This window comes from Triticum aestivum, chromosome 1B, assembly GCF_018294505.1.
Source record: "Triticum aestivum cultivar Chinese Spring chromosome 1B, IWGSC CS RefSeq v2.1, whole genome shotgun sequence".
Lineage (NCBI taxonomy): Eukaryota > Viridiplantae > Streptophyta > Magnoliopsida > Poales > Poaceae > Triticum > Triticum aestivum.
Window position 1 is genome coordinate 251,219,419 of NC_057795.1, and position 21,974 is coordinate 251,241,392.

Below are 21,974 nucleotides of genomic sequence, written 5' to 3' on the forward strand. Positions count from 1 at the left end.
TGGGTGCATGAAGCCTTGGACGAAATATACAAGATGCCACTTCATAAATTTCGTCCCGAGGCTATTTTAGGTGCTGCGTCACCTTATTATTGGGCCAGGCCCATGTAATTTCGAAATACATAAGTATAGGCTATTTTTAGAGTCCGTATGTGTGGGGAAACAAGAGATAGGGTTGATTTCGGACCCCTCCACCAAGGGCCACGAAATTCCCCCCTCTTCCTCCATATATACAGCCCTTAGGGCATCGTTTAGACTGAGGGTTTTGTTTAGATTAAAAGTTCGCCATAGCTGCAACTTCGCGTACTTCGTTTGTGTTCAACGACCAGACAAAGGCGTCACAGAACCCCACCTTGATCAATAAAGCTTTCATCTTATATTCGCAATATCCAGATTGCAATCTTAGTTTCTTGCTTGTTCTTCGTTTGCTCGCAGGAAACAGACCCTCGTGGTCAGGTTGATCGTGCTCCGGCGTGGTCAATAACCTCTCGGAGTTGGTTTAGCGATTGCTAAGGCGCGACGTCCTCGCACGTTCGTAGTCGGATCGTCAAAGTCGACTTCCACCAAAGCGAAATCCACCATCTCATCGAAAGACGGGACACCTTTGCCTCTATCAAGTGGTATCAGATTTCCAGGTTGCTCGGTGAGATTTTACAGTTTTTCGTAGTTTAGATCGAGTCTGTTCTTCATACCTACAGTCCACGAAAAAGCCACACAAAAAAAATTTAGGGTTAGTTCATCATATCCGAACCAATCTGAGCCTTTGCATAATCTTTTTAGGGTTTTGCTTTGTTGAATTTGCGGTTGCATCGTCGTGTCTAGTTACTGGTCTTAGAGTCTAGTCTTTTAGAGTTTCGAGTTCTGGTCATAAGTTGTCACGCCGCCGCCGCACCATCATCATCGCCCCTGCCATCTACCACCACCGCTCCGAATTCATATCCATATACTACCACCGCTACCACCACCGCTGCCATATACCACCACCATATATCCACCACCAATCCGAGTTCCTTGCTCCGTTTAGGCCCAAAATTTTTCGAAAACGCATTTTTCGAAAAATTTTCTGGCTATCCTATTTTTAGGTGTTTCTGAGTGTTTTGAGACAGGTGCCATTATAGGAAGTTTTTTTTTGACCCGTTTCCAGTTTTTGGGTCCGGGCAGTCGAAAAAAAAAAATTGGTCGAAAAAATTTCGTGCCCATCCTGTCCGTTTGAGCTAGGAAGAGTTTTGAGACACTCGCCATTATAGTGATTTTTCGCAAAAAAAAAACAAAGAGCGAAAAAAAAATTCAGAGTGTGCTTTTCCCTTGTTTACGTGCCGCGCCGTGATTTTGTTAGTGTTCTAGGCTCGCGTCTCTAGCACAGTCTAGCCTAGGACCAGCACAGTACCGTCGTTGAGCGTTTATTCAACTTTGCATCTCTGAATTGATTATTGCTGACCCTTTTTGCTACCATATTATAAGCCTTCCCAGCTCCACATACATCTACGTCGTGCGTTCGACTCTCCCTGGTAATCGCTCTATCCAAGCTTTGAGAGTTTTTGACTACAACGGTTGCCGATCACCGCCTGCTGCTGGGTAAGAACTGGTAAGAATTTGAGATTTGCTTGACGGATTTGTGACACCCACCACCATCACTTGTTCGTAGTCTGTAGGATCATATTCTTGTGTGTTTCTATTGCTACTAACCATGCCAGGATCACAAGCCGACGAGATTGACTGGGAGAATTTATCGAACAAGGAGCTTCATGATAAGTTTCAGCAAATGATGACTGAACAGGTGCAAGATGTGCTGAACAATTTTGAAGAGGCCATGGAGAAGATCACTGGCTTTGAGAAGACGTTCGAAACAAAGCTCGATAACAAGTTTAATGAATTGCTCGCGCGTCTTCCACCACCACCACCCGCTGCAGCTAACGCACCTCTCCAACAACAACAACAACAACGACTACCTCCACGTCGCGAAGCAGACCTCCGCCGAGCAAGCCGTGTTCCTCTTGCGTTTGGCCAAACTGTTGGTGCTGCTGTTGATACTTCTGTGGCTCCTGCTGCTGATGCGGAGGAGGATGATTATGTGGGAGATTATGAGGATGAGGTTGATCAAAATCAACACTACGTGCAGCCACCTGTACCACCACCCGCAGGTCGACCTCAGGTATATATTCGTAATGGTAGGCCTGCACCACCACCTCAGGTACGAGATGATGTCCATATTCCTAAACTGAAATTGAATATTCCACCATTTGAGGGTAGATATGTTCCTGATATATATCTTACTTGGGAGTTAGAAACTGAACAACGATTTACATGTTTACAATATCCTGAGGAGAGACGAGTTGCTGCTGCCGTTTGTGCTTTCACTAGTTTTGCATGTGTATGGTGGTCTGAACATTGTAGATTATATCCTATTCCAACTACTTGGGCTGCTTTGAAAACTGCTATGCGTACGCGTTGGGTTCCACCATATTATCAACGTGAATTGCTTCAAAAATTGCAGCGTTTAAGACAAGGGAAAAATTCTGTAGAAGAATATTATCAGGAATTACAAACTGGCATGATTAGATGTGGTATTGTTGAGGACAATGAAGCTATGCTTGCACGTTTTCTGGGTGGATTAAATAGAGAGATTCAGACCATTCTAGACTATAAGGAGTATACTAATATCACTCGTTTATTCCATCTTGCTTGTAAAGCTGAACGTGAAGTGCAGGATCGACAAGCATTGGGGCGAACTAACTTTTCTGCAGGCCGACCTTCATCATGGACACCACGTGCATCTTCTAATTCAACTGCACCAGCACCTCCATCCGGTGCCACCTCTAGCCGTGATACAAGAAAACAGGCACAACCACCATTATCTGCCAAGAGCACACCTGCGGGGCCTGCACAGCGTTCTTCTTCTTCCATGGCATCAACAGGGCACACAAGTGATATTATTTGTCGTCGTTGTAAGGGAGGAGGTCATTATGCGAGAGAATGCAAATCTCCGCGTGTGATGATTGCTACCACGGATGGTGGATATGAGTCCGCTAGTGACTATGATGAGGAGACTTTGGCTCTTATTACACGTGAAGAACATGGTGGAGATGATTCTGATCATGAGACGCAATACATGGCTCCTGAAGACGCTGACAGGTATGAATGTTTAGTTGCTCAACGTGTTTTGAGTGTGCAGGTCACACAAGCTGAGCAAAATCAGAGGCACAATTTGTTCCATACCAAGGGAGTTGTGAAAGAACGTTCTGTGCGCGTCATCATAGATGGAGGGAGCTGCAACAACTTGGCTAGCATGGAGATGGTGGAGAAGCTTTCTCTCACCACAAGACCACATCCACATCCTTACTACATCCAATGGTTCAACAACAACAGCAAGGTTAAGGTAACACGTACTGTTCGTGTGCATTTTAGTATCTCTACATATGCTGATTATGTTGATTGTGATGTGGTACCTATGCAAGCATGTTCCTTATTACTTGGTAGACCATGGCAATTTGATAAAAATTCTGTACACCATGGTAGAAACAATCAGTATACTCTTGTTCATAAGGATAAAAATATTACTTTGCTTCCTTTGACTCCTGATTCTATTTTGAAAGATGATATTAATAGAGCTAATAAAGCAAAACAGGAGAAGAATAAGAGTGAAAATCAGATTGTGGCAAAAGAATTTGAGCAACAAATGAAGCCTAATAATAAACCATCTAGTGTTGCTTCTAAAATTAACTTGAAAAGTGCATGTTTATTTGCCACCAAATCTGATATTGATGAGCTAGATTTCAGCAAATCTGTTTGCTATGCTTTTGTGTGCAAAGAGGCACTATTTTCATTCGAGGACGTGCCTTCCTCTTTGCCTCCTGCTGTCACTAACATTTTGCAGGAGTTCGCTGACGTCTTTCCACAAGACGTGCCACCGGGATTACCGCCTATTCGAGGGACTGAGCATCAGATTGACTTAATTCCCGGTGCTTCACTGCCAAACCGTGCACCATACAGTACCAATCCAGAGGAGACGAAGGAGATTATGCGTCAAGTACAAGAGCTTCTCGACAAAGGTTATATACGCGAATCCCTTAGTCCTTGTGCTGTTCCTATTATTCTAGTGCCGAAAAAGGATGGTACATCACGTATGTGTGTTGATTGTAGAGGCATTAATAATATTACTATTCGTTATCGTCATCCTATTCCTAGGCTAGATGATATGCTTGATGAATTGAGTGGCTCTACAATATTCTCCAAAGTTTATTTGTGTAGTGGATACCATCAAATTCGTATGAAATTGGGAGATGAATGGAAAACAGCATTCAAAACTAAGTTTGGATTATATGAGTGGTTAGTCATGCCTTTTGGGTTAACTAATGCGCCTAGTACTTTCATGAGACTAATGAACGAAGTTTTACGTGCTTTCATTGGACGATTTGTGGTAGTCTATTTTGATGATATACTGATTTATAGCAGATCTTTGGAAGAACATTTGGAACATTTGCGTGCTGTTTTTATTGCTCTACGTGATGCACGTTTGTTTGGTAACCTTGGTGATAGAGGCAAAGGTGTCCCGTCTTTCGATGAGATGGTGGATTTCGCTTTGGTGGAAGTCGACTTTGACGATCCGACTACGAACGTGCGAGGACGTCGCGCCTTAGCAATCGCTAAACCAACTCCGAGAGGTTATTGACCACGCCGGAGCACGATCAACCTGACCACGAGGGTCTGTTTCCTGCGAGCAAACGAAGAACAAGCAAGAAACTAAGATTGCAATCTGGATATTGCGAATATAAGATGAAAGCTTTATTGATCAAGGTGGGGTTCTGTGACGCCTTTGTCTGGTCGTTGAACACAAACGAAGTACGCGAAGTTGCAGCTATGGCGAACTTTTAATCTAAACAAAACCCTCAGTCTAAACGATGCCCTAAGGGCTGTATATATGGAGGAAGAGGGGGGAATTTCGTGGCCCTTGGTGGAGGGGTCCGAAATCAACCCTATCTCTTGTTTCCCCACACATACGGACTCTAAAAATAGCCTATACTTATGTATTTCGAAATTACATGGGCCTGGCCCAATAATAAGGTGACGCAGCACCTAAAATAGCCTCGGGACGAAATTTATGAAGTGGCATCTTGTATATTTCGTCCAAGGCTTCATGCACACATTATGGTGGCTTCAAAGTCCTGAAATCATCACTTGTAACTCCGTTCTTGTTCCAATGTTCATCCTTCTCCAAGCTAGGCCCTTCATTTGTAAGCAAAACAAATGTATCCAATTTAGGCAGCATCATATTCTCATGAACATTAGAATCATTACCAAGAAACGAAAGTACCTGGTAATTTAGTTGGCGTGCACGAGCTCTAGTAATTGGTCCAGTATGTATAGCAGCAGGGGCTGTGGGTGTAACAATTGTATTGATGTCCTCATCATCCTCCCCTTCTTGAAATGAAGTCGTCCTCGACGGAAGTTCATCTTCCTCACCCAAATAAAGCTTCAAATCTGCAATGTTAAAAGTGGGACTAACCCCAAAATCTGCAGGCAGCTCAAGTTTATATGCATTATCATTTATTTTCTCTAACACCTTAAAGGGACCATCAGCACGTGGCATTAACTTTGATTTGCGCAAATCAGGAAATCTATCCTTACGCAAATGTAACCAAACAAGATCTCCAGGTGCAAACACAACATGTTTTCTACCCTTATCTCCAGCAAGTTTATATTTAGCATTCATACGCTCAATGTTTTTGATGAGGACATCAATACAATTGTTACACCCACAGCCCCTGCTGCTATACATACTGGACCAATTACTAGAGCTCGTGCACGCCAACTAAATTACCAGGTACTTTCGTTTCTTGGTAATGATTCTAATGTTCATGAGAATATGATGCTGCCTAAATTGGATACATTTGTTTTGCTTACAAATGAAGGGCCTAGCTTGGAGAAGGATGAACATTGGAGCAAGAACAAGCATGGAGATGATGGCATGCGCAAGGGGAACAATAACGGAGTTACAAGTGACGATTTCAGGACTTTGAAGCCACCATAATGGGTGCATGAAGCCTTGGACGAAATATACAAGATGCCACTTCATAAATTTCGTCCCGAGGCTATTTTAGGTGCTGCGTCACCTTATTATTGGGCCAGGCCCATGTAATTTCGAAATACATAAGTATAGGCTATTTTTAGAGTCCGTATGTGTGGGGAAACAAGAGATAGGGTTGATTTCGGACCCCTCCACCAAGGGCCACGAAATTCCCCCCTCTTCCTCCATATATACAGCCCTTAGGGCATCGTTTAGACTGAGGGTTTTGTTTAGATTAAAAGTTCGCCATAGCTGCAACTTCGCGTACTTCGTTTGTGTTCAACGACCAGACAAAGGCGTCACAGAACCCCACCTTGATCAATAAAGCTTTCATCTTATATTCGCAATATCCAGATTGCAATCTTAGTTTCTTGCTTGTTCTTCGTTTGCTCGCAGGAAACAGACCCTCGTGGTCAGGTTGATCGTGCTCCGGCGTGGTCAATAACCTCTCGGAGTTGGTTTAGCGATTGCTAAGGCGCGACGTCCTCGCACGTTCGTAGTCGGATCGTCAAAGTCGACTTCCACCAAAGCGAAATCCACCATCTCATCGAAAGACGGGACACCTTTGCCTCTATCACTCTTTGCCTCCTGCTGTCACTAACATTTTGCAGGAGTTCGCTGACGTTTTTCCACAAGACGTGCCACCGGGATTACCGCCTATTCGAGGGATTGAGCATCAGATTGACTTAATTCCCGGTGCTTCACTGCCAAACCGTGCACCATACCATACCAATCCAGAGGAGACGAAGGAGATTATGCGTCAAGTACAAGAGCTTCTCGACAAAGGTTATATACGCGAATCCCTTAGTCCTTGTGCTGTTCCTATTATTCTAGTGCCGAAAAAGGATGGTACATCACGTATGTGTGTTGATTGTAGAGGCATTAATAATATTACTATTCGTTATCGTCATCCTATTCCTAGGCTAGATGATATGCTTGATGAATTGAGTGGCTCTACAATATTCTCCAAAGTTGATTTGCGTAGTGGCTACCATCAAATTCGTATGAAATTGGGTGATGAATGGAAAACAGCATTTAAAACTAAGTTTGGATTATATGAGTGGTTAGTCATGCCTTTTGGGTTAACTAATGCACCTAGTACTTTCATGAGATTAATGAACGAAGTTTTACGTGCTTTCATTGGACGATTTGTGGTAGTCTATTTTGATGATATACTGATTTATAGCAGATCTTTGGAAGAACATTTGGAACATTTACGTGCTGTTTTTATTGCTCTACGTGATGCACGTTTGTTTGGTAACCTTGGGAAGTGCACCTTTTGCACCGACCGAGTATCTTTTCTTGGCTATGTTGTTACTCCACAGGGAATTGAAGTTGACAAAGCCAAGATTGAAGCTATTGAGAGTTGGCCGCAGCCCAAAACGGTCACACAGGTGAGGAGTTTTCTTGGCCTCGCTGGATTCTATAGGCGTTTTGTGAGAGATTTCAGCACCATTGCTGCACCTCTCAACGAGCTTACAAAGAAGGATGTGCCTTTTCTTTGGGGTACCGCACAGGAAGAAGCCTTCACGGTATTGAAAGATAAGTTGACACATGCTCCTTTACTCCAACTTCCTGATTTTAATAAGACTTTTGAGCTTGAATGTGATGCTAGTGGAATTGGATTAGGAGGTGTGTTATTACAAGATGGCAAACCTGTTGCTTACTTTTCTGAAAAATTGAGTGGGCCTAGTCTGAATTATTCTACTTATGATAAAGAATTATATGCTCTTGTTCGGACTTTAGAAACATGGCAACATTATTTATGGCCCAAAGAATTTGTTATACATTCTGATCATGAATCTTTGAAACATATTAAAAGTCAAGCTAAACTGAATCGTAGACATGCTAAATGGGTGGAATTCATTGAGACTTTCCCTTATGTCATTAAACACAAGAAGGGAAAAGAAAATGTTATTGCTGATGCATTGTCTCGTCGCTATACTATGCTTTCACAACTTGACTTCAAAATATTTGGTTTGGAGACCATCAAAGATCAATATGTGCATGATGCTGATTTTAAAGATGTAATGCAGAATTGTAAAGAAGGAAGAATGTGGAACAAGTTTGTTGTTAATGATGGATTTGTGTTTCGTGCTAACAAGCTATGTATTCCAGCTAGCTCCATTCGTCTTTTGTTGTTGCAGGAGGCGCATGGAGGAGGATTAATGGGACACTTTGGCGTGAAGAAGACGGAGGACGTACTTGCTACACATTTCTTTTGGCCAAAGATGAGACGGGATGTTGAGCGTTTTATTGCTCGCTGCACTACATGTCAAAAAGCTAAGTCACGACTCAATCCTCATGGTTTATATATGCCTTTGCCTGTACCTAGTGTTCCTTGGGAGGATATATCTATGGACTTTGTTTTAGGTTTACCTCGAACAAAGAAGGGGAGGGATAGCATATTTGTTGTCGTGGATAGATTCTCGAAAATGGCACACTTTATACCATGTCATAAAAGCGATGATGCTGTTAATGTTGCTGATTTGTTCTTTCATGAAATTATTCTCTTGCATGGTGTGCCAAATACTATTGTTTCAGATCGTGATACTAAATTTCTTAGCCACTTTTGGAGATGTTTATGGGCTAAGTTGGGGACTAAACTGCTTTTTAGTACTACTTGTCACCCCCAAACTGATGGACAAACTGAAGTAGTCAATAGAACGTTGTCTACTATGCTTAGGGCTGTTTTGAAGAATAATAAGAAAATGTGGGAGGAATGCTTGCCTCATATTGAATTTGCTTATAATCGTTCATTGCATTCTACTACTAAGATGTGCCCTTTTGAAGTTGTGTATGGTTTCCTACCTCGTGCACCTATTGATTTGTTGCCTCTTCCATCTTCGGAGAAGGTTAATTTTGATGCTAAACAACGTGCTGAATTGATTTTAAAAATGCATGAGTTAACTAAGGAAAACATTGAGCGGATGAATGCTAAATATAAACTTGCTGGAGATAAGGGTAGAAAACATGTTGTGTTTGCACCTGGAGATCTTGTTTGGTTACATTTGCGTAAGGATAGATTTCCTGATTTGCGCAAATTAAAGCTAATGCCACGTGCTGATGGTCCCTTTAAGGTGTTAGAGAAAATAAATGATAATGCATATAAACTTGAGCTGCCTGCAGATTTTGGGGTTAGTCCCACTTTTAACATTGCAGATTTGAAGCCTTATTTGGGTGAGGAAGATGAACTTTCGTCGAGGACGACTTCATTTCAAGAAGGGGAGGATGATTAGGACATCAATACAATTGTTACACCCACAGCCCCTGCTGCTAGACATACTGGACCAATTACTAGAGCTCGTGCACGCCAACTAAATTACCAGGTACTTTCGTTTCTTGGTAATGATTCTAATGTTCATGAGAATATGATGCTGCCTAAATTGGATACATTTGTTTTTCTTACAAATGAAGGGTCTAGCTTGGAGAAGGATGAACATTGGAGCAAGAACAAGCATGGAGATGATGGCATGCACAAGGGGAACAAGAACGGAGTTACAAGTGATGATTTCAGGACTTTGAAGCCACCATAATGGGTGCATGAAGCCTTGGACGAAATATACAAGATGCCACTTCATAAATTTCGTCCCGAGGCTATTTTAGGTGCTGCGTCACCTTATTATTGGGCCAGGCCCATGTAATTTCGAAATACATAAGTATAGGCTATTTTTAGAGTCCGTATGTGTGGGGAAACAAGAGATAGGGTTGATTTCGGACCCCTCCACCAAGGGCCACGAAATTCCCCCCTCTTCCTCCATATATACAGCCCTTAGGGCATCGTTTAGACTGAGGGTTTTGTTTAGATTAAAAGTTCGCCATAGCTGCAACTTCGCGTACTTCGTTTGTGTTCAACGACCAGACAAAGGCGTCACAGAACCCCACCTTGATCAATAAAGCTTTCATCTTATATTCGCAATATCCAGATTGCAATCTTAGTTTCTTGCTTGTTCTTCGTTTGCTCGCAGGAAACAGACCCTCGTGGTCAGGTTGATCGTGCTCCGGCGTGGTCAATAACCTCTCGGAGTTGGTTTAGCGATTGCTAAGGCGCGACGTCCTCGCACGTTCGTAGTCGGATCGTCAAAGTCGACTTCCACCAAAGCGAAATCCACCATCTCATCGAAAGACGGGACACCTTTGCCTCTATCACCCTTGCTCCTATATATGTAGATCCATCTAGTAGCTTTTCCTTGGGATTTGTTTAGTTAAAAGTTAGCCATTGCAACTTCGTGTACTTCGTTTGTGTCCAACGACCAGACTAAGCTGCTTCTGGATCCCCACCCTTATCAATACTTCATATATGTTTGCGATATTCAGATTGCTTTATCATATTCTTGCTCGTTCTTCGATTGCTTGCAGGAATAGACCTTCGTGGTCAGGCTGACCGTGCTTCCAGCATCTTCAGTAACCTCAGGAGATTGGTTTAGCGGTTGCTAAGGCGCAACGTCGTGCACGTTTGTAGTCGGATCGTCAAAGTCGTCTCCACCAAATCGATAGTTATCATCTCATTGAAAGATCGGGACACCCCGCCTCGATCATCTTGGCTCAAGCGGGTAATTTTTTTGGATTCACGCACTCGTCGCAAGCAGTTTGAGTACTTATGGGTCCGACACGGACTACGAATGACAAAATTATGACCGTTTAGTGAACATCTGTCCTTTCTATGGCAATCCTTGAAAGTACTTCATTTTCTCGTGCGCTTTTTGCCTGATTTCCCGAAAAATTTTTGTCTTCTATAGAGGAGATATCGTTTCCACATATATATTGACCGATGCCAGGAATGCCCTTTTGTTCTTGGCTTTCACGCACATGAGTTACAACATGCCATCCGGTGAAAACAAGGAGAATAAGGCATATAGCCGCTGGATTTTCTTCAATTTACGGCCAAATGAAATTGCCCGGATCATAGAGCATCTGCAGAAAGGTGCATTTGTCCCTACCAGGGGGGCTAATGTCTATAAGCAACATAATCTCTCGAATTCCCTTCAAAAGGAAGTGCCAATGGGTTCAAAAACTTGTCTGAAAAACAGCGACGAATGATGTTCTATGACTTTCAAGGCCAAAAAGTCCTTCTTAAGGCTGAATTTGAGGGTACTCCGGGCCTCCTGGCTCAAGCGGGAGTATTTTTTTGATTCGCGCGCTCGCCGCGAGCAGTTTGAGTACTTATGGGTCCGACATGGACTCTGAATGACAAAATTATGACCGTTTTAGTGAACTTCCGTCCTTTCTATGGCAATCCTTGAAAGTTCTTCATTTTCTCGTGCGCTATTTGCCTGATTGCCCCAAAATTTCTTGTCCTCTATAGAGGAGATACCATTTCCACATATATATTTACCGATGCCAGGAATGCCCTTTTGTTCTTGGCTTTCACGCGCATGAGTTACAACATGCAATCCGGCGAAAACAAGGAGAATAAGGCATATAGCCGCTGGATTTTCTTCAATTTACGGCCAAATGAGATTGCCGGCATCACAGAGCATCTGCAGAAAGGTACGTTTGTCCCTACCAGGAGGGCTAATCTCTATAAGCAACATAATCTCTCGAATTCCCTTCAAAAGGAAGTGCCAATGGGTTCAGAAACTTGTCTGAAAAACAGCGATGAATGATGTTCTTTTACTTTCAGGGCCAAAAAGTCCTGCTTAAGGCTGAATTTGAGGGTACTCTGGGCCTCCTGGCGGAAGCGTGGAGTACTTTTTGGAGTCACGCGCTCGCCGCGAGCAGTTTCAGTACTTATGGGTCCGACACGGACTCCGAATGAAAAAATTATGACCGTTTTAGTGTACATCTGTCCATTCTATGGCAGTCCTTGAAAGTACTTCATTTTCTCATGCGCTTTTTGCCTGATTGCCCCAAAATTTCTTGTCCTCTGTAGAGGAGATATCATTTCCACATATATAATGACCAATGCGAGGAATGCCCTTTTGTTCTTGGCTTTCATGTGCATGAGTTACAGCATACCATCCGGCGAAAACAAGGAGAATAAGGCATATAGCCGCTGGATTTTCTTCAATTAACAGCCAAATGAGATTGCCCGGATCATAGAGCATCTGCAGAAAGGTACGTTTGTCCCTACCAGGGGGACTAATGTCTATAAGCAACATAATCTCTCGAATTTCCTTCAAAAGGAAGTGCCAATGGGTTCATAAACTTGTCTGAAAAATAGCGACGAATGATGTTCTTTGACTTTCAGTGCCAAAAAGTCCTGCTTAAGGCTGAATTTGAGGGTACTCCTGGCCTCTTGCCTCAAGCGGGGAATCTTTTTTGGATTCACGCACTCGCCGTGAGCAGTTTGAGTACTTATGGGTCCGACACGGACTCTGAATGACAAAATTATGACCGTTTAGTGAACATCTGTCCTTTCTATGGCAATCCTTGAAAGTACTTCATTTTCTCGTGCGCTTTTTGCCTGATTTCCCCCAAATTTCTTGTCTTCTATAGAGGAGATATCGTTTCCACATATATATTGACCGATGCCAGGAATGCCCTTTTGTTCTTGGCTTTCACGCGCATGAGTTACAACATGCCATCCGGCGAAAACAAGGAGAATAAGGCATATAGCCGCTGGATTTACTTCAATTTACGGCCAAATGAAATTGCCCGGATCATAGAGCATCTGCAGAAAGGTGCGTTTGTCCCTACCAGGGGGGGTAATGTCTATAAGCAACATAATCTCTCGAATCCCTTCGAAAGGAAGTGCCAATGGGTTCAGAAACTTGTCTGAAAAACAGCGACGAATGATGTTCTATGACTTTCTAGGCCAAAAAGTCCTGCTTAAGGCTGAATTTGATGGTACTCCGGGCCTCCTGGCTCAAGCGGGAGTATTTTTTGGATTCGCGCGCTCGCCGCGAGCAGTTTGAGTACTTATGGGTCCGACACGGACTCTGAATTACAAAATTATGACCGTTTTAGTGAACTTCCGTCCTTTCTATGGCAATCCTTGAAAGTACTTCATTTTCTCGTGCGCTATTTGCCTGATTGCCCCAAAATTGCTTGTCCTCTATAGAGGAGATATCATTTCCACATATATATTGACCGATGCCAAGAATGCCCTTTTGTTCTTGGCTTTCACGCGCATGAGTTACAGCATGCAATCCGGCGAAAACAAGGAGAATAAGGCATATAGCCGCTGGATTTTGTTCAATTTACGGCCAAATGAGATTGCCGGAATCATAGAGCATCTGCAGAAAGGTACGTTTGTCCCTACCAGGGGGGCTAATGTCTATAAACAACATAATCTCTCGAATTCCCTTCAAAAGGAAGTGCCAATGGGTTCAGAAACTTGTCTGAAAAACAGCGACGAATGATGTTCTTTGACTTTCAGGGCCAAAAAGTCCTGCTTAAGGCTGAATTTGAGTGTACTCCGGGCCTCCTGGCGGAAGCGTGGAGTACTTTTTGGAGTCGCGCGCTCACCGCGAGCAGTTTCAGTACTTATGGGTCTGACACGGACTCCGAATGAAAAAATTATGACCGTTTTAGTGAACATCTGTCCATTCTTTGGCAGTCCTTGAAAGTACTTCATTTTCTCGTGCCCTTTTTGCCTGATTGCCCCAAAATTTCTTGTCCTCTATAGAGGAGATATCGTTTCCAAATATATAATGACCAATGCAAGGAATGCTCTTTTGTTCTAGGCTTTCATGCGCACGAGTTACAGCATGCCATCCGGTGAAAACAAGGAGAATAAGGCATATAGCCGCTGGATTTTCTTCAATTTACGGCCAAATGAGATTGCTCGGATCATAGAGCATCTGTAGAAAGGTACGTTTGTCCCTACCAGGGGGACTAATGTCTATAAGCAACATAATCTCTCGAATTTCCTTCAAAAGGAAGTGCCAATGGGTTCAGAAACTTGTCTAAAAAATAGCGACGAATGATGTTCTTTGACTTTCAGTGCCAAAAAGTCCTGCTTAAGGCTGAATTTGAGGGTACTCCTGTCCTCTTGGCTCAAGCGGGGAATATTTTTTGGATTCACGCACTCGCCGCGAGCAGTTTGAGTACTTGTGGGTCCGACACGGACTCCGAATGACAAAATTATGACCGTTTAGTGAACATCTGTCCTTTCTATGGCAATCCTTGAAAGTACTTCATTTTCTCGTGCGCTTTTTGCCTGAATTCCCCAAAATTTCTTGTCTTCTATAGAGGAGATATCGTTTCCACATATATATTGACCGATGCCAGGAATGCCCTTTTGTTCTTGGCTTTTACGTGCATGAGTTACAACATGCCATCCGGTGAAAACAAGGAGAATAACGCATATAGCCGCTGGATTTTCTTCAATTTACGGCCAAATGAAATTGCCCGGATCATAGAGCATATGCAGAAAGGTGCGTTTGTCCCTACCAGGGGGGCTAATGTCTATAAGCAACATAATCTCTCGAATTCCCTTCAAAAGGAAGTGCCAATGGGTTTAGAAACTTGTCTGGAAAACAGCGACGAATGATGTTCTATGACTTTCAATGCCAAAAAGTCCTGCTTAAGGCTGAATTTGAGGGTACTCCGGGCCTCCTGGCTCAAGCGGGAGTATTTTTTGGATTCACGCGCTCGCCGCGAGCAGTTTGAGTACTTAGGGTCCGACACGGAGTCTGAATGACATAATTATGACCGTTTTAGTGAACTTCCGTCCTTTCTATGGCAATCCTTGAAAGTACTTCATTTTCTCGTGCGCTATTTGCCTGATTGCCTCAAAATTGCTTGTCCTCTATAGAGGAGATATCATTTCCACATATATATTGACCGATGCCAGGAATGCCCTTTTGTTCTTGGCTTTCACGAGCATGAGTTACAGCATGCAATCCGGTGAAAACAAGGAGAATAAGGCATATAGCCGCTGGATTTTCTTCAATTTACGGCCAAATGAGATTGCCCAGATCATAGAGCATCTGCGGAAGGTACGTTTGTCCCTACCAGGGGGGCTAATGTCTATAAACAACATAATCTCTCGAATTCCCTTCAAAAGGAAGTGCCAATGGGTTCAGAAACTTGTCTGAAAAACAGCGACGAATGATGTTCTTTGACTTTCAGGGCCAAAAAGTCCTGCTTAAGGCTGAATCTGACGGTACTCCGGGCCTCCTGGCGGAAGCGTGGAGTACTTTTTGGAGTCACGCGCTCGCCGCGAGCAGTTTCAGTACTTATGGGTCCGACACGGACTCCGAATGAAAAAATTATGACCGTTTTAGTGAACATCTGTCCATTCTATGGCAGTCCTTGAAAGTACTTCATTTTCTCGTGCGCTTTTTGCCTGATTGCCCCAAAATTTCTTGTCCTCTATAGAGAAGATATCGTTTCCACATATATAATGACCAATGCGAGGAATGCCCTTTTGTTCTTGGCTTTCACGCGCATGAGTTACAACATGCCATCCAGCGAAAACAAGGAGAATAAGGCATATAGCCGCTGGATTTTCTTCAATTTACGGCCAAATGAAATTGCCCGGATCATAGAGCATTTGCAGAAAGGTACGTTTGTCCCTACCAGGGGGACTAATGTCTATAAGCAACATAATTCTCGAATTTCTTTCAAAAGGAAGTGCCAATGGGTTCAGAAACTTGTCTGAAAAATAGCGACGAATGATGTTCTATGACTTTCAAGGCCAAAAAGTCCTGCTTAAGGCTAAATTTGAGGGTACTCCGGGCCTCTTGCCTCAAGTGGGAGTATTTTTTGGAGTCACGCGCTCGCCGCGAGCAGTTTGAGTACTTATGGGTCCGACACGGACTCCGAATGACAAAATTATGACCGTTTAGTGAACATCTGTCCTTTCTATGGCAATCCTTGAAAGTACTTCATTTTCTCGTGCGCTTTTTGCCTGATTTCCCCCAAATTTCTTGTCTTCTATAGAGGAGATATCGTTTCCACATATATATTGACCGATGCCAGGAATGCCCTTTTGTTCTTGGCTTCCTCGCGCATGAGTTACAAGATGCCATCCGGCGAAAACAAGGAGAATAAGGCATATAGCCGCTGGATTTTCTTCAATTTACGGCCAAATGAAATTGCCCGGATCATAGAGCATCTGCAGAAAGGTGCGTTTGTCCCTACCAGGGGGGCTAATGTCTATAAGCAACATAATCTCTCGAATTGCCTTCAAAAGGAAGTGCCAATGGGTTCAGAAACTTGTCTGAAAAACAGTGACGATGATGTTCTATGACTTTCAATGCCAAAAAGTCGTGCTTAAGGCTGAATTTGAGGGTAGTCCGGGCCTCCTGGCGGAAGCATGGAGTACTTTTTGGATTCGCGCGCTCGCCGCGAGCAGTTTCAATACTTAATGGTCCGACACGGACTCCGAATGAAAAAATTATGACCGTTTTAGTGAACATCTGTCCATTCTATGGCAGTCCTTGAAAGTACTTCATTTTCTCGTGCGCTTTTTGCCTGATTGCCCCAAAATTTCTTGTCCTCTATAGAGGAGATATCGTTTCCACATATATAATGACCAATGCGAGGAATGCCCTTTTGTTCTTGGCTTTCATGCGCATGAGTTACAGCATGCCATCCGGCGAAAACAAGGAGAATAAGGCATATAGCCGCTGGATTTTCTTCAATTTACGGCCAAATGAGATTGCTCGGATCATAGAGCATCTGCAGAAAGGTACGTTTGTCCCTACCAGGGGGACTAATGTCTATAAGCAACATAATTCTCGAATTTCTTTCAAAAGGAAGTGCCAATGGGTTCAGAAACTTGTCTGAAAAATAGCGACGAATGATGTTCTTTGACTTTCAGTGCCAAAAAGTCCTGCTTAAGGCTGAATTTGAGGGTACTCCTGGCCTCTTGGCTCAAGCGGGGAATATTTTTTGGATTCACGCACTCGCCGCGAGTAGTTTGAGTACTTATGGTTCCGACACGGACTCCAAATGACAAAATTATGACCGTTTAGTGAACATCTGTCCTTTCTATGGCAATCCTTGAAAGTACTTCATTTTCTCGTGCGCTTTTTGCCTGATTTCCCCAAAATTTCTTGTCTTCTATAGAGGAGATATCGTTTCCACATATATATTGACCGGTGCCAGGAATGCCCTTTTGTTCTTGGCTTTCACGCACATGAGTTACAACATGCCATCCGGCGAAAACAAGGAGAATAAGGCATATAGCCGCTGGATTTTCTTCAATTTACGGCCAAATGAAGTTGCCCGGATCATAGAGCATCTGCAGAAAGGTGCGTTTGTCCCTACCAGGGGGGCTAATGTCTATAAGCAACATAATCTCTCGAATTCCCTTCAAAAGGAAGTGCCAATGGGTTCAGAAACTTGTCTGAAAAACAGCGACGATGATGTTCTATGATTTTCAAGGCCAAAAAGTCCTGCTTAAGGCTGAATTTGAGGGTACTCCGGGCCTCCTGGCTCAAGCGGGAGTATTTTTTGGATTCGCGCGCTCGCCACGAGCAGTTTGAGTACTTATGGGTCCGACACGGACTCTGAATGACAAAATTATGACCGTTTTAGTGAACTTCCGTCCTTTCTATGGCAATCCTTGAAAGTACTTCATTTTCTCGTGCGCTATTTGCCTGATTGCCCCAAAATTTCTTGTCCTCTATAGAGGAGATATCATTTCCACATATATATTGACCGATGCCAGGAATGCCCTTTTGTTCTTGGCTTTCACGCGCATGAGTTACAGCATGCAATCTGGCGAAAACAAGGAGAATAAGGCATATAGCCGCTGGATTTTCTTCAATTTAAGGCCAAATGAGATTGCCGGGATCATAGACCATCTGTAGAAAGGTACGTTTGTCTCTACCAGGGGGGCTAATGTTTATAAGCAACATAATCTCTCGAATTCCCTTCAAAAGGAAGTGCCAATGGGTTCAAAAACTTGTCTGAAAAACAGCGACGCATGATGTTCTTCGACTTTCAGGGCCAAAAAGTCCTGCTTAAGGCTGAATTTGAGGGTAGTCCGGGCCTCCTTGCGGAAGCATGGAGTACTTATTGGAGTCGCGCGCTCGCCGCGAGCAGTTTCAATACTTATGGGTCCGACACGGACTCCGAATGAAAAAATTATGACCGTTTTAGTGAACATCTGTCCATTCTATGGCAGTCCTTGAAAGTACTTCATTTTCTCGTGCGCTTTTTGCCTGATTGCCCCAAAATTTCTTGTCCTCTATAGAGGAGATATCGTTTCCACATATATAATGACCAATGCGAGGAATGCCCTTTTGTTCTGGGCTTTCATGCGCATGAGTTACAGCATGCCATCCGGCGAAAACAAGGAGAATAAGGCATATAGCCGCTGGATTTTCTTCAATTTACGGCCAAATGAGATAGCTCGGATCATAGAGCATCTGTAGAAAGGTACGTTTGTCCCTACCAGGGGGACTAATGTCTATAAGCAACATAATTCTCGAATTTCTTTCAAAAGGAAGTGCCAATGGGTTCAGAAACTTGTCTGAAAAATAGCGACGAATGATGTTCTTTGACTTTCAGTGCCAAAAAGTCCTGCTTAAGGCTGAATTTGAGGGTACTCCTGGCCTCTTGGCTCAAGCGGGGAATATTTTTTGGATTCACGCACTCGCCGCGAGCAGTTTGAGTACTTATGGGTCCGACACGGACTCCAAATGACAAAATTATGACCGTTTAGTGAACATCTGTCCTTTGTATGGCAATCCTTGAAAGTACTTCATTTTCTCGTGCGCTTTTTGCCTGATTTCCCCAAAATTTCTTGTCTTCCATAGAGGAGATATCGTTTCCACATATAGATTGACCGATGCCAGGAATACCCTTTTGTTCTTGGCTCTCACGCACATGAGTTACAACATGCCATCCGGCGAAAACAAGGAGAATAAGGCATATAGCCGCTGGATTTTCTTCAATTTACGGCCAAATGAAGTTGCCCGGATCATAGAGCATCTGCAGAAAGGTGCGTTTGTCCCTACCAGGGGGGCTAATGTCTATAAGCAACATAATCTCTCGAATTCCCTTCAAAAGGAAGTGCCAATGGGTTTAGAAACTTGTCTGAAAAACAGCGACGAATGATGTTCTATGACTTTCAATGCCAAAAAGTCCTGCTTAAGGCTGAATTTGAGGGTACTCCGGGCCTCCTCGCTCAAGCGGGAGTATTTTTTGGATTCACGCGCTCGCCGCGAGCAGTTTGAGTACTTATGGGTCCGACACGGAGTCTGAATGACATAATTATGACCGTTTTAGTGAACTTCCGTCCTTTCTATGGCAATCCTTGAAAGTACTTCATTTTCTCGTGCGCTATTTGCCTGATTGCCTCAAAATTGCTTGTCCTCTATAGAGGAGATATCATTTCCACATATATATTGACCGATGCCAGGAATGCCCTTTTGTTCTTGGCTTTCACGAGCATGAGTTACAGCATGCAATCCGGTGAAAACAAGGAGAATAAGGCATATAGCCGCTGGATTTTCTTCAATTTACGGCCAAATGAGATTGCCCAGATCATAGAGCATCTGCGGAAGGTACGTTTGTCCCTACCAGGGGGGCTAATGTCTATAAACAACATAATCTCTCGAATTCCCTTCAAAAGGAAGTGCCAATGGGTTCAGAAACTTGTCTGAAAAACAGCGACGAATGATGTTCTTTGACTTTCAGGGCCAAAAAGTCCTGCTTAAGGCTGAATCTGAGGGTACTCCGGGCCTCCTGTCGGAAGCGTGGAGTACTTTTTGGAGTCACGCGCTCGCCGCGAGCAGTTTCAGTACTTATGGGTCCGACACGGACTCCGAATGAAAAAATTATGACCGTTTTAGTGAACATCTGTCCATTCTATGGTAGTCCTTGAAAGTACTTCATTTTCTCGTGCGCTTTTTGCCTGATTGCCCCAAAATTTCTTGTCCTCTATAGAGAAGATATCGTTTCCACATATATAATGACCAATGCGAGGAATGCCCTTTTGTTCTTGGCTTTCACGCGCATGAGTTACAACATGCCATCCAGCGAAAACAAGGAGAATAAGGCATATAGCCGCTGGATTTTCTTCAATTTACGGCCAAATGAAATTGCCCGGATCATAGAGCATTTGCAGAAAGGTACGTTTGTCCCTACCAGGGGGACTAATGTCTATAAGCAACATAATCTCTCGAATTGCCTTCAAAAGGAAGTGCCAATGGGTTCAGAAACTTGTCTGAAAAATAGCGACGAATGATGTTCTATGACTTTCAAGGCCAAAAAGTCCTGCTTAAGGCTAAATTTGAGGGTACTCCGGGCCTCTTGCCTCAAGTGGGAGTATTTTTTGGAGTCACGCGCTCGCCGCGAGCAGTTTGAGTACTTATGGGTCCGACACGGACTCTGAATGACAAAATTATGACCGTTTAGTGAACATCTGTCCTTTCTATGGCAATCCTTGAAAGTACTTCATTTTCTCGTGCGCTTTTTGCCTGATTTCCCCCAAATTTCTTGTCTTCTATAGAGGAGATATCGTTTCCACATATATATTGACCGATGCCAGGAATGCCCTTTTGTTCTTGGCTTCCTCGCGCATGAGTTACAAGATGCCATCCGGCGAAAACAAGGAGAATAAGGCATATAGCTGCTGGATTTTCTTCAATTTACGGCCAAATGAAATTGCCCGGATCATAGAGCATCTGCAGAAAGGTGCGTTTGTCCCTACCAGGGGGGCTAATGTCTATAAGCAACATAATCTCTCGAATTGCCTTCAAAAGGAAGTGCCAATGGGTTCAGAAACTTGTCTGAAAAACAGTGACGATGATGTTCTATGACTTTCAATGCCAAAAAGTCGTGCTTAAGGCTGAATTTGAGGGTAGTCCGGGCCTCCTGGCGGAAGCATGGAGTACTTTTTGGATTCGCGCGCTCGCCGCGAGCAGTTTCAATACTTAATGGTCCGACACGGAATCCGAATGAAAAAATTATGACCGTTTTAGTGAACATCTGTCCATTCTATGGCAGTCCTTGAAAGTACTTCATTTTCTCGTGCGCTTTTTGCCTGATTGCCCCAAAATTTCTTGTCCTCTATAGAGGAGATATCGTTTCCACATATATAATGACCAATGCGAGGAATGCCCTTTTGTTCTTGGCTTTCATGCGCATGAGTTACAGCATGCCATCCGGCGAAAACAAGGAGAATAAGGCATATAGCCGCTGGATTTTCTTCAATTTACGGCCAAATGAGATTGCTCGGATCATAGAGCATCCGCAGAAAGGTACGTTTGTCCCTACCAGGGGGACTAATGTCTATAAGCAACATAATTCTCGAATTTCTTTCAAAAGGAAGTGCCAATGGGTTCAGAAACTTGTCTGAAAAATAGCGACGAATGATGTTCTTTGACTTTCAGTGCCAAAAAGTCCTGCTTAAGGCTGAATTTGAGGGTACTCCTGGCCTCTTGGCTCAAGCGGGGAATATTTTTTGGATTCACGCACTCGCCGCGAGTAGTTTGAGTACTTATGGGTCCGACACGGACTCCAAATGACAAAATTATGACCGTTTAGTGAACATCTGTCCTTTCTATGGCAATCCTTGAAAGTACTTCATTTTCTCGTGCGCTTTTTGCCTGATTTCCCCAAAATTTCTTGTCTTCTATAGAGGAGATATCGTTTCCACATATATATTGACCGATGCCAGGAATGCCCTTTTGTTCTTGGCTTTCACGCACATGAGTTACAACATGCCATCCGGCGAAAACAAGGAGAATAAGGCATATACCCGCTGGATTTTCTTCAATTTACGGCCAAATGAAGTTGCCCGGATCATAGAGCATCTGCAGAAAGGTGCGTTTGTCCCTACCAGGGGGGCTAATGTCTATAAGCAACATAATCTCTCGAATTCCCTTCAAAAGGAAGTGCCAATGGGTTCAGAAACTTGTCTGAAAAACAGCGACGATGATGTTCTATGATTTTCAAGGCCAAAAAGTCCTGCTTAAGGCTGAATTTGAGGGTACTCCGGGCCTCCTGGCTCAAGTGGGAGTATTTTTTGGATTCGCGCGCTCGCCACGAGCAGTTTGAGTACTTA